Here is a 15,681-nt window from a genome sequence, read left to right on the forward strand (position 1 = left end):
TGTCCAGCGGTCAGGAACACGGGGTCGTGGCTGCGGACTCTGTCCAGCGGTCAGGAACACGGTGTGGCGGCTGCGGACTCTGTCCAGCCGTCAGGAACACGGTGTGGCGGCTGCGGACTCTGTCCAGCGGTCAGGAACACGGGGTCGTGGCTGCGGACTCTGTCCAGCGGTCAGGAACACGGTGTGGCGGCTGCGGACTCTGTCCAGCGGTCAGGAACACGGGGTCGTGGCTGCGGACTCTGTCCAGCGGTCAGGAACACGGTGTGGCGGCTGCGGACTCTGTCCAGCCGTCAGGAAGCCGGTGTGGCGGCTGCGGACTCTGTCCAGCGGTCAGGAACACGGTGTGGCGGCTGCGGACTCTGTCCAGCCGTCAAGAACACGGGGTCGTGGCTGCGGACTCTGTCCAGCCGTCAGGAACACGGGGTCGTGGCTGCGGACTCTGTCCAGCGGTCAGGAACACGGTGTGGCGGCTGCGGACTCTGTCCAGCGGTCAGGAACACGGGGTCGTGGCTGCGGACTCTGTCCAGCGGTCAGGAACACGGTGTGGCGGCTGCGGACTCTGTCCAGCGGTCAGGAACACGGTGTGGCGGCTGCGGACTCTGTCCAGCGGTCAGGAACACGGGGTCGTGGCTGCGGACTCTGTCCAGCGGTCAGGAACACGGTGTGGCGGCTGCGGACTCTGTCCAGCCGTCAGGAACCCGGTGTGGCGGCTGCGGACTCTGTCCAGCGGTCAGGAACACGGTGTGGCGGCTGCGGACTCTGTCCAGCCGTCAGGAACACGGGGTCGTGGCTGCGGACTCTGTCCAGCCGTCAGGAACACGGGGTCGTGGCTGCGGACTCTGTCCAGCGGTCAGGAACAAGGTGTGGCGGCTGCGGACTCTGTCCAGCGGTCAGGAACCCGGGGTCGTGGCTGCGGACTCTGTCCAGCGGTCAGGAACACGGGGTGGCGGCTGCGGACTCTGTCCAGTGGTCAGGAACACGGTGTGGCCCCTGCGGACTCTGTCCAGCGGTCAGGAACACGGGGTGGCGGCTGCGGACTCTGTCCAGCCGTCAGGAACACGGGGTCGTGGCTGCGGACTCTGTCCAGCGGTCAGGAACACGGTGTGGCGGCTGCGGACTCTGTCCAGCGGTCAGGAACCCAGGGTCGTGGCTGCGGACTCTGTCCAGCGGTCAGGAACACGGTGTGGTGGCTGCGGACTCTGTCCAGCGGTCAGGAACACGGGGTGGCCCCTGCGGACTCTGTCCAGCGGTCAGGAACACGGGGTGGCGGCTGCGGACTCTGTCCAGCCGTCAGGAACACGGGGTCGTGGCTGCGGACTCTGTCCAGCGGTCAGGAACACGGGGTCGTGGCTGCGGACTCTGTCCAGCGGTCAGGAACACGGTGTGGAGGCTGCGGACTCTGTCCAGCCGTCAGGAACACGGTGTGGCGGCTGCGGACTCTGTCCAGCGGTCAGGAACACGGGGTCGTGGCTGCGGACTCTGTCCAGCCGTCAGGAACACGGTGTGGCGGCTGCGGACTCTGTCCAGCGGTCAGGAACCCGGGGTCGTGGCTGCGGACTCTGTCCAGCGGTCAGGAACACGGTGTGGAGGCTGCGGACTCTGTCCAGCCGTCAGGAACACGGTGTGGCGGCTGCGGACTCTGTCCAACGGTCAGGAACACGGTGTGGCGGCTGCGGACTCTGTCCAGCGGTCAGGAACCCGGGGTCGTGGCTGCGGACTCTGTCCAGCGGTCAGGAACACGGTGTGGAGGCTGCGGACTCTGTCCAGCCGTCAGGAACACGGGGTCGTGGCTGCGGATTCTGTCCAGCGGTCAGGAACCCTGTGTGGCGGCTGCGGACTCAGTCCAGCGGTCACAGTTGGACGGGAGTCGTGCTGCTGGCCGGGGGGGGGGGGGCTTCCGCGAGGGCAGGAGGGATTGGTGAGGGGGTGGCCACGGAGTGGCCGGGAGGGCCCTATCTGGCAGGTTGGGCCCGGACGCGGCCGGAGGCAGGTTTTACAGCCTGACCGCTGCAGGTCGTCACCATGCGAATGTGCGGCCACGCACCCGGCCATTCTCCAGCCGATTCATGGTGGGAGCCGGGGGATTTACACGGCACGGTTAATAGTCCCTCACCGGTCGCAGCAACGGTGAGGGGCAGGCGCCAATTTTTATGACATAAATCGCCACAGATCCTCTGCACTTCGGCTCAGTGAGGGTGAATCCAGCCCTGCGAATGTGTTGGATAACAGAATGATGGCGTTTCTTCAAACAATTCGCAAATTTAGTGCAACTGTGAGGAGAGCTGCTCGATCCTTTCGCTGATATAACCGGTGCTCGGTTAGGATCTGAGTCGCAGGCCTAAAGGTGTCCGGGATTGGTGGGTTGGCCACGATAAAGTTGCCCTTCGTGCCCATGGATGTGTAGGTCAGGTGGGGTTACGGGGATAGGGCGGGGGAGTGGGCCTAGCTAGGGTGCTCTATCAGTGGGCCGGCGCAGACTCGATGGGCCGAATGGCCTCCTTCTACACTGTCGGGATTCTAAATTCCCACCCAGGGTTATTCCCTCTTCCAACCTCGTCCATCGGGCAGGAGATACAAAAGTCTGAGAACACGCCCTAACTGATTCAAAAACAGCTTCTTCCCCGCTGTTACCAGACTCCTGAATGACCCTCTTATGGACTGAACTGATCTCTTCACACATCTTCTCTACTGAGTAGTACTCCGTATGTTTCACCTGATGTCTGTGTCCATCTATTTACTTTGGGTAGTTATGTATGTCCTATGTTATTCCATGTATGGAGCGATCTGTCTGGACTGTACACAGAACAATACTCATCCCCGTACCTCGGTACGTGTGACAATAAATCAAATCCAATCCAATTCAGCTTGGGGGGGGCAGTGCACACTGGGAAATGTTGGATTGGCATCCCATTTTACATTCCGGTCAGTTTACTTTCCTTTGGAAGAGTGGACGGAACTGTCCGGTAAAGCTGGAAGCGAGCTGGAAGACCTACAGGGCTATGGGGAAAGAGTCAGGATTAACGAGAAGGAACTGGCGCAGGGACAATGGGCCGAATGGTCACCTTCATCGTCCAAATTCTGTCACTCTTGTATGACTCAGTCTCTCGGAGCTGGGGGTCAGTCTCGGAGCTGGGGTCAGTCACGGAGCTGGGGGTCAGTCTCTCGGAGCTGGGGTCAGTCTCTCGGAGCTGGGGTCAGTCACGGAGCTGGGGGTCAGTCTCTCGGAGCTGGGGTCAGTCTCTCGGAGCTGGGGTCAGTCTCGGAGCTGGGGGTCAGTCACGGAGCTGGGGGTCAGTCTCTCGGAGCTGGGGGTCAGTCATGGAGCTGGGGTCAGTCTCTCGGAGCTGGGGTCAGTCTCTCGGAGCTGGGGTCAGTCTCTCGGAGCTGGGGTCAGTCTCGGAGCTGGGGGTCAGTCTCTCGGAGCTGGGGGTCAGTCTCTCGGAGCTGGGGTCAGTCACGGAGCTGGGGGTCAGTCTCTCGGAGCTGGGGGTCAGTCTCTCGGAGCTGGGGGTCAGTCACGGAGCTGGGGTCAGTCACGGAGCTGGGGTCAGTCACGGAGCTGGGGTCAGTCACGGAGCTGGGGGTCAGTCTCTCGGAGCTGGGGGTCAGTCACGGAGCTGGGGGTCAGTCTCTCGGAGCTGGGGGTCAGTCACGGAGCTGGGGTCAGTCACGGAGCTGGGGGTCAGTCTCTCGGAGCTGGGGTCAGTCTCTCGGAGCTGGGGTCAGTCTCTCGGAGCTGGGGGTCAGTCACGGAGCTGGGGTCAGTCTCTCGGAGCTGGGGGTCAGTCACGGAGCTGGGGGTCAGTCTCTCGGAGCTGGGGTCAGTCTCTCGGAGCTGGGGTCAGTCACGGAGCTGGGGTCAGTCACGGAGCTGGGGTCAGTCACGGAGCTGGGGTCAGTCACGGAGCTGGGGGTCAGTCTCTCGGAGCTGGGGGTCAGTCTCTCGGAGCTGGGGTCAGTCACGGAGCTGGGGGTCAGTCTCTCGTAGCTGGGGGTCAGTCTCTCGGAGCTGGGGGTCAGTCTCTCGGAGCTGGGGTCAGTCTCTCGTAGCTGGGGGTCAGTCTCTCGGAGCTGGGGGTCAGTCTCTCGGAGCTGGGGGTCGGTCTCTCGGAGCTGGGGTCAGTCACGGAGCTGGGGTCAGTCTCTCGGAGCTGGGGGTCAGTCTCTCGTAGCTGGGGGTCAGTCTCTCGGAGCTGGGGGTCAGTCTCTCGGAGCTGGGGTCAGTCACGGAGCTGGGGGTCAGTCACGGAGCTGGGGTCAGTCTCTCGGAGCAGGGGTCAGTCACGGAGCTGGGGTCAGTCACGGAGCTGGGGTCAGTCACGGAGCTGGGGTCAGTCACGGAGCTGGGGTCAGTCACGGAGCTGGGGGTCAGTCTCTCGGAGCTGGGGGTCAGTCTCGGAGCTGGGGTCAGTCTCTCGGAGCAGGGGTCAGTCACGGAGCTGGGGTCAGCCACGGAGCTGGGGTCAGTCACGGAGCTGGGGTCAGTCACGGAGCTGGGGGTCAGTCTCTCGGAGCTGGGGGTCAGTCTCTCGGAGCTGGGGTCAGTCACGGAGCTGGGGGTCAGTCTCGGAGTTGGGGGTCAGTCTCTCGGAGCTGGGGGTCAGTCTCTCGGAGCTGGGGGTCAGTCTCTCGGAGCTGGGGTCAGTCTCTCGGAGCTGGGGGTCAGTCTCTCGGAGCTGGGGTCAGTCTCTCGGAGCTGGGGTCAGTCACGGAGCTGGGGGTCAGTCACGGAGCTGGGGGTCAGTCTCTCGGAGCTGGGGTCAGTCACGGAGCTGGGGTCAGTCACGGAGCTGGGGTCAGTCACGGAGCTGGGGTCAGTCTCTCGGAGCTGGGGGTCAGTCACGGAGCTGGGGTCAGTCTCTCGGAGCTGGGGTCAGTCTCTCGGAGCTGGGGGTCAGTCACGGAGCTGGGGGTCAGTCTCTCGGAGCTGGGGGTCAGTCTCTCGGAGCTGGGGTCAGTCTCTCGGAGCTGGAGGTCAGTCTCTCGGAGCTGGGGGTCAGTCTCTCGGAGCTGGGGGTCAGTCTCTCGGAGCTGGGGGTCAGTCTCTCGGAGCTGGGGGTCAGTCTCTCGGAGCTGGGGTCAGTCACGGAGCTGGGGGTCAGTCTCTCGGAGCTGGGGTCAGTCACGGAGCTGGGGTCAGTCACGGAGCTGGGGTCAGTCACGGAGCTGGGGTCAGTCTCTCGGAGCTGGGGGTCAGTCTCTCGGAGCTGGGGGTCAGTCTCTCGGAGCTGGGGGTCAGTCTCTCGGAGCTGGGGTCAGTCACGGAGCTGGGGTCAGTCACGGAGCTGGGGTCAGTCTCTCGGAGCTGGGGGTCAGTCACGGAGCTGGGGGTCAGTCTCTCGGAGCTGGGGTCAGTCTCTCGGAGCTGGGGGTCAGTCTCTCGGAGCTGGGGGTCAGTCTCGGAGCTGGGGGTCAGTCACGGAGCTGGGGGTCAGTCGCTCGGAGCTGGGGTCAGTCTCGGAGCTGGGGGTCAGTCTCTCGGAGCTGGGGGTCAGTCTCTCGGAGCTGGGGTCAGTCACGGAGCTGGGGGTCAGTCTCTCGGAGCTGGGGGTCAGTCACGGAGCTGGGGTCAGTCTCTCGGAGCTGGGGGTCAGTCACGGAGCTGGGGGTCAGTCACGGAGCTGTGGGTCAGTCTCTCGGAGCTGGGGGTCAGTCTCTCGGAGCTGGGGGTCAGTCTCTCGGAGCTGGGGTCAGTCTCACGGAGCTGGGGGTCAGTCTCTCGGAGCTGGGGGTCAGTCTCTCGGAGCTGGGGTCAGTCTCGGACCTGGGGGTCAGTCTCTCGGAGCTGGGGGTCAGTCTCTCGGAGCTGGGGTCAGTCTCTCGGAGCTGGGGGTCAGTCTCTCGGAGCTGGGGTCAGTCACGGAGCTGGGGTCAGTCTCGGAGCTGGGGTCAGTCTCTCGGAGCTGGGGGTCAGTCACGGAGCTGGGGGTCAGTCACGGAGCTGGGGGTCAGTCTCTCGGAGCTGGGGGTCAGTCTCTCGGAGCTGGGGGTCAGTCTCTCGGAGCTGGGGTCCGTCTCACGGAGCTGGGGTCAGTCACGGAGCTGGGGGTCAGTCACGGAGCTGGGGGTCAGTCACGGAGCTGGGGGTCAGTCTCACGGAGCTGGGGTCAGTCACGGAGCTGGGGTCAGTCTCTCGGAGCTGGGGTCAGTCACGGAGCTGGGGGTCAGTCTCTCGGAGCTGGGGGTCAGTCACGGAGCTGGGGTCAGTCTCGGAGCTGGGGGTCAGTCTCTCGTAGCTGGGGGTCAGTCTCTCGGAGCTGGGGGTCAGTCTCTCGGAGCTGGGGTCAGTCTCTCGTAGCTGGGGGTCAGTCTCTCGGAGCTGGGGGTCAGTCTCTCGGAGCTGGGGGTCGGTCTCTCGGAGCTGGGGTCAGTCTCTCGGAGCTGGGGGTCGGTCTCTCGGAGCTGGGGGTCAGTCTCTCGTAGCTGGGGGTCAGTCTCTCGGAGCTGGGGGTCAGTCTCTCGGAGCTGGGGTCAGTCTCTCGGAGCTGGGGTCAGTCACGGAGCTGGGGGTCAGTCTCTCGGAGCAGGGGTCAGTCACGGAGCTGGGGTCAGTCACGGAGCTGGGGTCAGTCACGGAGCTGGGGTCAGTCACGGAGCTGGGGGTCAGTCTCTCGGAGCTGGGGGTCAGTCTCTCGGAGCTGGGGGTCAGTCACGGAGCTGGGGTCAGTCACGGAGCTGGGGTCAGTCACGGAGCTGGGGTCAGTCACGGAGCTGGGGGTCAGTCTCTCGGAGCTGGGGTCAGTCACGGAGCTGGGGGTCAGTCTCTCGGAGCTGGGGGTCAGTCACGGAGCTGGGGGTCAGTCTCGGAGTTGGGGGTCAGTCTCTCGGAGCTGGGGGTCAGTCTCTCGGAGCTGGGGTCAGTCTCTCGGAGCTGGGGTCAGTCACGGAGCTGGGGTCAGTCTCGGAGCTGGGGTCAGTCTCTCGGAGCTGGGGTCAGTCTCTCGGAGCTGGGGTCAGTCACGGAGCTGGGGGTCAGTCACGGAGCTGGGGGTCAGTCTCTCGGAGCTGGGGTCAGTCACGGAGCTGGGGTCAGTCACGGAGCTGGGGTCAGTCACGGAGCTGGGGGTCAGTCTCTCGGAGCTGGGGGTCAGTCACGGAGCTGGGGGTCAGTCTCTCGGAGCTGGGGGTCAGTCTCTCGGAGCTGGGGTCAGTCTCTCGGAGCTGGGGTCAGTCACGGAGCTGGGGGTCAGTCTCTCGGAGCTGGGGTCAGTCACGGAGTTGGGGTCAGTCACGGAGCTGGGGTCAGTCACGGAGCTGGGGTCAGTCTCTCGGAGCTGGGGGTCAGTCTCTCGGAGCTGGGGTCAGTCTCTCGGAGCTGGGGGTCAGTCACGGAGCTGGGGGTCAGTCTCTCGGAGCTGGGGTCAGTCACGGAGCTGGGGTCAGTCACGGAGCTGGGGTCAGTCTCTCGGAGCTGGGGGTCAGTCACGGAGCTGGGGGTCAGTCTCTCGGAGCTGGGGTCAGTCTCTCGGAGCTGGGGGTCAGTCTCTCGGAGCTGGGGGTCAGTCTCGGAGCTGGGGGTCAGTCACGGAGCTGGGGGTCAGTCGCTCGGAGCTGGGGTCAGTCTCGGAGCTGGGGGTCAGTCTCTCGGAGCTAGGGGTCAGTCTCTCGGAGCTGGGGTCAGTCACGGAGCTGGGGGTCAGTCTCTCGGAGCTGGGGGTCAGTCACGGAGCTGGGGTCAGTCTCTCGGAGCTGGGGGTCAGTCACGGAGCTGGGGGTCAGTCACGGAGCTGGGGGTCAGTCTCTCGGAGCTGGGGGTCAGTCTCTCGGAGCTGGGGGTCAGTCTCTCGGAGCTGGGGTCAGTCTCTCGGAGCTGGGGGTCAGTCTCTCGGAGCTGGGGGTCAGTCTCTCGGAGCTGGGGTCAGTCTCGGAGCTGGGGGTCAGTCTCTCGGAGCTGGGGGTCAGTCTCTCGGAGCTGGGGTCAGTCTCTCGGAGCTGGGGGTCAGTCTCTCGGAGCTGGGGTCAGTCACGGAGCTGGGGTCAGTCTCGGAGCTGGGGTCAGTCTCTCGGAGCTGGGGGTCAGTCACGGAGCTGGGGGTCAGTCACGGAGCTGGGGGTCAGTCTCTCGGAGCTGGGGGTCAGTCTCTCGGAGCTGGGGGTCAGTCTCACGGAGCTGGGGTCAGTCACGGAGCTGGGGGTCAGTCTCTCGGAGCTGGGGGTCAGTCTCTCGGAGCTGGGGTCAGTCACGGAGCTGGGGGTCAGTCACGGAGCTGGGGGTCAGTCACGGAGCTGGGGGTCAGTCACGGAGCTGGGGGTCAGTCTCACGGAGCTGGGGTCAGTCACGGAGCTGGGGTCAGTCTCTCGGAGCTGGGGTCAGTCACGGAGCTGGGGTCAGTCTCGGAGCTGGGGTCAGTCTCGGAGCTGGGGTCAGTCTCTCGGAGCTGGGGGTCAGTCACGGAGCTGGGGTCAGTCTCTCGGAGCTGGGGTCAGTCACGGAGCTGGGGTCAGTCACGGAGCTGGGGTCAGTCACGGAGCTGGGGTCAGTCTCGGAGCTGGGGGTCAGTCTCTCGGAGCTGGGGGTCAGTCTCTCGGAGCTGGGGGTCAGTCTCTCGGAGCTGGGGTCAGTCTCTCGGAGCTGGGGTCAGTCACGGAGCTGGGGTCAGTCTCTCGGAGCTGGGGTCAGTCTCTCGGAGCTGGGGTCAGTCTCTCGGAGCTGGGGGTCAGTCTCTCGGAGCTGGGGGTCAGTCGCTCGGAGCTGGGGTCAGTCTCTCGGAGCTGGGGGTCAGTCTCTCGGAGCTGGGGGTCAGTCTCTCGGAGCTGGGGTCAGTCACGGAGCTGGGGGTCAGTCACGGAGCTGGGGGTCAGTCTCTTGGAGCTGGGGTCAGTCTCTTGGAGCTGGGGTCAGTCACGGAGCTGGGGGTCAGTCACGGAGCTGGGGGTCAGTCTCTTGGAGCTGGGGTCAGTCTCTTGGAGCTGGGGTCAGTCACGGAGCTGGGGGTCAGTCACGGAGCTGGGGTCAGTCTCTCGGAGCTGGGGTCAGTCTCTCGGAGCTGGGGGTCAGTCACGGAGCTGGGGGTCAGTCGCTCGGAGCTGGGGTCAGTCTCTCGGAGCTGGGGGTCAGTCTCTCGGAGCTGGGGGTCAGTCTCTCGGAGCTGGGGTCAGTCACGGAGCTGGGGGTCAGTCTCTCGGAGCTGGGGGTCAGTCACGGAGCTGGGGTCAGTCTCTCGGAGCTGGGGGTCAGTCACGGAGCTGGGGGTCAGTCACGGAGCTGGGGGTCAGTCTCTCGGAGCTGGGGGTCAGTCTCTCGGAGCTGGGGGTCAGTCTCTCGGAGCTGGGGTCAGTCTCTCGGAGCTGGGGGTCAGTCACGGAGCTGGGGGTCAGTCACGGAGCTGGGGTCAGTCTCTCGGAGCTGGGGGTCAGTCTCTCGGAGCTGGGGTCAGTCTCGGAGCTGGGGGTCAGTCTCTCGGAGCTGGGGGTCAGTCTCTCGGAGCTGGGGTCAGTCTCTCGGAGCTGGGGGTCAGTCTCTCGGAGCTGGGGTCAGTCTCGGAGCTGGGGGTCAGTCTCTCGGAGCTGGGGGTCAGTCTCTCGGAGCTGGGGTCAGTCTCACGGAGCTGGGGTCAGTCACGGAGCTGGGGGTCAGTCTCTCGGAGCTGGGGGTCAGTCTCTCGGAGCTGGGGTCAGTCACGGAGCTGGGGGTCAGTCACGGAGCTGGGGGTCAGTCACGGAGCTGGGGGTCAGTCACGGAGCTGGGGGTCAGTCTCACGGAGCTGGGGTCAGTCACGGAGCTGGGGTCAGTCTCTCGGAGCTGGGGTCAGTCACGGAGCTGGGGTCAGTCTCGGAGCTGGGGGTCAGTCTCTCGGAGCTGAGGGTCAGTCACGGAGCTGGGGTCAGTCTCTCGGAGCTGGGGTCAGTCACGGAGCTGGGGTCAGTCACGGAGCTGGGGTCAGTCTCGGAGCTGGCGGTCAGTCTCTCGGAGCTGGGGGTCAGTCTCTCGGAGCTGGGGGTCAGTCTCTCGGAGCTGGGGTCAGTCTCTCGGAGCTGGGGTCAGTCACGGAGCTGGGGTCAGTCTCGGAGCTGGGGGTCAGTCTCTCGGAGCTGGGGTCAGTCTCTCGGAGCTGGGGTCAGTCTCTCGGAGCTGGGAGTCAGTCTCTCGGAGCTGGGGGTCAGTCGCTCGGAGCTGGGGTCAGTCTCTCGGAGCTGGGGGTCAGTCTCTCGGAGCTGGGGGTCAGTCTCTCGGAGCTGGGGTCAGTCACGGAGCTGGGGGTCAGTCTCTCGGAGCTGGGGGTCAGTCACGGAGCTGGGGGTCAGTCTCTCGGAGCTGGGGGTCAGTCACGGAGCTGGGGGTCAGTCTCTCGGAGCTGGGGGTCAGTCTCTCGGAGCTGGGGTCAGTCACGGAGCTGGGGTCAGTCTCTCGGAGCTGGGGGTCAGTCTCTCGGAGCTGGGGGTCAGTCTCGCTGAGATGGGGGTCAGTTTGGCCGAGCTGGGGAGGTCAGTCTGCTGGGGTCAGTCTCACCAAGATGGGGGTCAGTCTCACGGAGATGGGGGTCCGTCTGGCCGTGCTGGGGGGGTCAGTCTGCTAGGGTCAGTCTCGACCCCTCGTTGCGCCTGCTGGAAGGAAACCTTTTTCTACCAGCCCATCGACTGTTTGACTCATTTAACAATGAAACCTCCGTCATATTGCGATGTTGCAAGTTTGATCACTAACTAGCTGGAAGATTTTTAACTTTGTGTCAGCCTGCATCATGTTGCAATAAAACTAAATGGTGCGAAGAATGACCTTGGTTCTGTTAATGGGTAATGTCCCCCAAATATACCAACTCCGTTAGAAGCCTGTGCCTACAAGTGCCATGCAATCTGTTACCTGGTGTGACGCTCATAATCAGTCATAAACCAAGGCACTTTGGGAAAGCGCTTTGACAATCTGCTCACGCCTCCAAGTACCTTCCAGCCAATGAAGTATTTTTGAAACAAAATTAAAATACAACAGACGCTGGAAATCTAAAAATTGAAACGGAAAGTGCTGGAGGTTGTGGGAGCAGATACATTAACGGCGTTCCAAAGGCACCTCGACAAACACACGGATAGGACGGGTATAGAGGGATACGGCACAAGGAAGGGCTGAGGGTTTGGCCAAGGGTGGTATCACCGGTACAGGCTTGGAGGGCCGAAGGGCCTGTTCCTGTGCTGTATTGTTCTTTGAAATCCTCTGCCGGTCAGACAGTACCCATGGAGTAAGAAACAGATGTTAACATTTCAAATCTACCACCGTTCACCAGCCCGATCCTCTGGCCCACGTTGAGCTTTTGAGTGTTTCCCGAATTTTCTGTTTCCCTTTTGGGAAAGTTGCCTCGTTGAAGCTGCTGCTTCCCAGTGAGTGTCGGACTGATCCCTCTGGACTTTCAGCTTCACCCACAGACTGGTGCCTGACTGGAGTTTAACGTTGCTGACTGGACAACGTCTCAGCCACTTCTGGGTCTTATGCTGACCTCTGAACTCACAGAAATATCTCCAACCGTCCGTCCTCTGGGACTTCTCTCCCTCGCCTCCGGGACTTCTCTCCCTCGCCTCCGGGACTTCTCTCCCTCGCCTCCGGGACTTCTCTCCCTCGCCTCCGGGACTTCTCTCCCTCGCCTCCGGGACTTCTCTCCCTCGCCTCCGGGACTTCTCTCCCTCGCCTCCGGGACTTCTCTCCCTCGCCTCCGGGGCTTCTCTCCCTCGCCTCCGGGACTTCTCTCCCTCGCCTCCGGGACTTCTCTCCCCCGCCTCCGGGACTTCTCTCCCTCGCCTCCGGGACTTCTCTCCCTCGCCTCCAAACTCGGTCGACAGGTGATCCTTTTCCATTCCATCTCCATCTTCCTCATGTCAACTTTATGTCACCACGGGACCACTGCTTTGTCATCTTTATTGTCAAACCCCTCCATTGCACCTCCTTACTCCTGTAATCTCCTCCAGAACCTGGACAATATCCAAGATTGGGCAAGTAATATTCACACCAGGCGATGACCATCTCCAATCATCTGTCCTTGACATTCAATGGTGTGGTGAACATATTATGGTAACCATTCACCACTGTGTTGCATTGTATCACGCTGTTGCCCTTGTGGGCTCCACCTATGGACCATTGTACTGTATTACACCGCTTGTATCATGTTGGTGCCCTGGTGGGCTTCGCCCCTGGCTCCGCCCTCTTGAGGGGAGGTATATAGAGCAGCTGCCCTGTAGGCGGCTCTCAGTGCAGAGCAGTCCCAGGTAGGCACAGTTCTAGTTGATTAAAGCCACTGTTCACTTCAACTCTCTGTCTCGCGTGAATTGATGGTCGCATCAAATGGCATTACCATCGCTGAATCCCCCACAATCAACATCCTGGGGGTAACCATTGACCAGAAACTGAACTGGTGGCTACCTACCCGGGCAGGTCAGAGGTTGGGAATCCTGTAGCGAGCAACTCACCTCCCCCCCCCCAAAAGCCTGTCCGCCATCTACAAGGCACAAGTCAAGTGGAATACTCCCCCCTTGCCTGGATAAGTGCAGCTCCAACAACGCTCAAAGAGCTCAACACCATCCAGGACAAAGCAACCTGTTTGATTGGCAACCCACCCACCACCTCTGAAATTCACTCCCTCCACCACCGACGCACAGGGGCAGCCGTGTGTACCATCCACAAAATGCCCTGCAGTAACTCGGCAAGGCTCCTTCGACAGCACCTTCCACACCCGCAGCCCCCAGCACTTAGAAGGACAAGAGCAACAGATACATGGAACCACCACCTGCAAGTTCCCCTCAAAGCCACTCACCATCGGAAATATATTGGCTGTTCCTTCGCTGTCGCCGGGTCAAAATCCTGGCATTTCCTCCCTGACAGCACAGTGGGTGTACCTGGGGAACATTTCCCGATGCAGTCAGGCCCACACATGATTACTGAGCAGGAATTGAGATGTTGCAATGTGAGGGCTAGTGCCAGATTGTTGCACAGTGGAATTTCCCAACTTTGGTGAAGGGGAAGGACTGAAAGATTTGACATTGATTGGTGGTGGAGTTTGTCCAGTCGATATCCAGGTGTAACGTTGCTGTCCTGGTGCAGAGGTGAAGCATGATTGATTTGATACAAGACACCTGCCCCTGACAACAGTATCTGACCAATGAACTGTCCTGCCTCCACCCTCCCCGTTGCCATCACAAGTAAGTCATTGTCCATTGTCTGTGCTGATTAGCTCTCAAGCAGCGATCTTGACAAAAACAGTGTCTGTATACACAACAGTCTATACGGTATTTATAACCCACACCATGCGTGTTTTTGAAAATTCTTTCCTGGGATGTCGGTGTTCCTGGGAAGGTCAGCGTTTATTGCCCATCCCTAGTTTCCCATGACAAGGCTGGTGGTGAGCTGCCTTCTTGAACTGCTGCAGGCCCTGAGGTGTAGGTTCACCCACAGTGCTGTTAGGGCAGAAATCCCAGAGCCACTGAAGGATGGCTGATGTATTTGCCAGTCAGGGTGGTGGGTGACTTGGAGAGGAACTTGCTGTTGGTGTTCCCAGGTATCTGCTGCCCTCGGCCTTCTAGATGGTAGAGGTCACAGGTTTGGAAAATGCCCAATTTAAATGTAAGATCATTTTGTCCTTTCTTTTGCTTTCCATCAACGCTAACTTCATCTAGTATCTATTTAGTGCCCAGGGTTCAATGTGGCTCCCAACAGCAGCTCCCAATGCTATAGGAGCATCGGAACATGAGTAGCCCAATTGTCCCACTGGGCCCATTCAGCCATCCAATTAGATCATGGCTGATTATCCACCTTAACCCGGTAAGAATTGTGGAAGTTTCAATAAGGTCACCCCCTCGTTCTTCGAGAATACAGATCCAGTCTCCCCAATCTCTCCTCATCAGACAACCTTGATCGAGTGATCAGGGCTGCATCTCAATGTAAAACAATACAACATCTGGCCAACCAAACACAGACTCATTGCATTTGGCAGAAGAAAACTGTTGTGTTATGCTGCTTCAGAGAACACAGGCTGCTACTTGATGCAGTCTTAACTAAAGGATGCTCCAGTCTCTGAAATGAGTTCAACGTGTTTATTGAACTATTAACCCAGTTTTCAAATGAGTTTGACTCTCTGCTAATCTAACTGTAGTAACTCCGTCTAACTGTAGCAGCTTGCTCTAAGCCACGTGCTGGGGTGTGATGCTGCTGATCAACCCTGTCTAACTCTCTAGATGTCTGTCTGTGGAAAGAGACAGGGTGTGAGTGCCTCATCCCTTTTATAGTGTTTACATCATGCCCCCTTGTGGTGATGCCACCTCTGAGTGTCCTGACTGCCCATTGGTTGTGTCCTATTCTGAGTGTTCATTGGTTACATGTTTGCATATCATGACATCTCCCCCTGGTGTTTTAGATGTAAATACATGTGAGTGTGTCTGTCTAATGTGACTGACTGAGGAATACAGAACAGAACAAACAAAACCAATGCCCATAAGTCCAGTCTCTGCGGCTTGCGTCTGATCCTCGTCGACCGCCGGAGAGGTGGTGGAGGAGATGACGATGTCTTGACAGGCAAGTGGGAGGCACGACTGGTGGCCTCGTGGTTCGAGGTGTCTGGAGGCGGCAATTCGACATGTGGAAATGGAGGGGAAAGTGGTTGTGGGCAAGCAACGTTTCGCAGTGCCCTTCGATTCCTTCGCACAATGGAGCCATCAGCCATACGTATGACATAGGATCTGGGCGCGGCCTGTCAAACAACGACAGCCGGAGCAGACCACCCACCATCCGGTATCTTGATCCTGACCGTGTCTGCCGGGGATAGCACGTCCAGATCGGTGGCCATTGCGGCATAGCCCTGCTGCTGGCTGTCGCGAAGCTGCTGCATCTTCTGCAGCACCGGGAGGTGGTCAAGGTTGGGCAGGTGTATGGCTGGAAGAGTCGTCCGCAGGTCCCTGTTCATCAGCAGTTGAGCTGGCGACATGCCAGTGGACAAGGGAGTCGCCTGGTACGCAATAGTGCAAGGTGTATGTCGGAAGCGGAGTCCGACGCCTTGCGGACGAGCTGCTTAACGATGTGCACCCCTTTTTCCACTTTGCCATTGGACTGCGGATAGTGCGGACTGGAGGTGACATGCCTGAAATTGTAGCTATTGGCAAACGTGGACCATTCTCGGCTGTGGAAGCACGGGCCCTTGTCACTCATGACGGTGTTCGGGATGCCATGCCGTGAGAATGTCTCTTTGCACGCTTTGATGACGGTCCGTGACGGTCCGGCTTCAGCTCCTCAGGATAGTTCAAAAAGTAATCGATGATTAAGATATAGTCGCGACCATTCGCGTGGAATTGGTCAATGCCAACCTTGGACCACAGGGAGGTCTCTAGGTCATGTGGTTGGAGCGTCTCCTTGCTCTGCGCTGGTTGGAACCTCTGACAGGTTTCGCAGTTCAGGACCATGTCCGTGGTGTCCTGGTTGATGCCGGGCCAGTAGACAGCTTGCCGGGCCCTGCGTCTGCACTTTTCTATTTCCCAGGTGTCCCTCATGAATCTGCCACAGCACCATGCTCTGGAGATGTAGCAGGATGACTATCCTGTCCAGCTTGAGCAGGATGCCGTCGATCAGCATCAGGTCGTCCTTGACGTTGTAGAATTGAGGGCATTGCGCTTTCTGCCAGCCATTGCTGAGGTTGTGGATGACTCGCTGCAACAGGGGGTCTTTGGCCGTCTCTTCTCGGATGAGAACGATCTTCTCACCTGTTGCCGGGAGAGTGC

The 15,681-nt window shown here is 60.7% G+C and overlaps 1 long non-coding RNA gene across 1 annotated transcript in view; it reads right to left on the reverse strand.

The window, feature by feature from the left end:
• The window catches only part of LOC140399334 (uncharacterized), a 56,560-nt gene extending 43,613 nt beyond the window's left edge, over positions 1-12,947 (reverse strand). Inside the window, exon 1 of the long non-coding RNA XR_011937679.1 lies at positions 12,732-12,947. This is a non-coding gene — a long non-coding RNA (uncharacterized lncRNA). The remainder of the gene's footprint in view (positions 1-12,731) is intronic.
• Between the last annotated feature and the right edge of the window lie 2,734 nt (positions 12,948-15,681).

This window comes from Scyliorhinus torazame, chromosome 22, assembly GCF_047496885.1.
Source record: "Scyliorhinus torazame isolate Kashiwa2021f chromosome 22, sScyTor2.1, whole genome shotgun sequence".
Taxonomy (NCBI): Eukaryota; Metazoa; Chordata; class Chondrichthyes; order Carcharhiniformes; family Scyliorhinidae; genus Scyliorhinus; species Scyliorhinus torazame.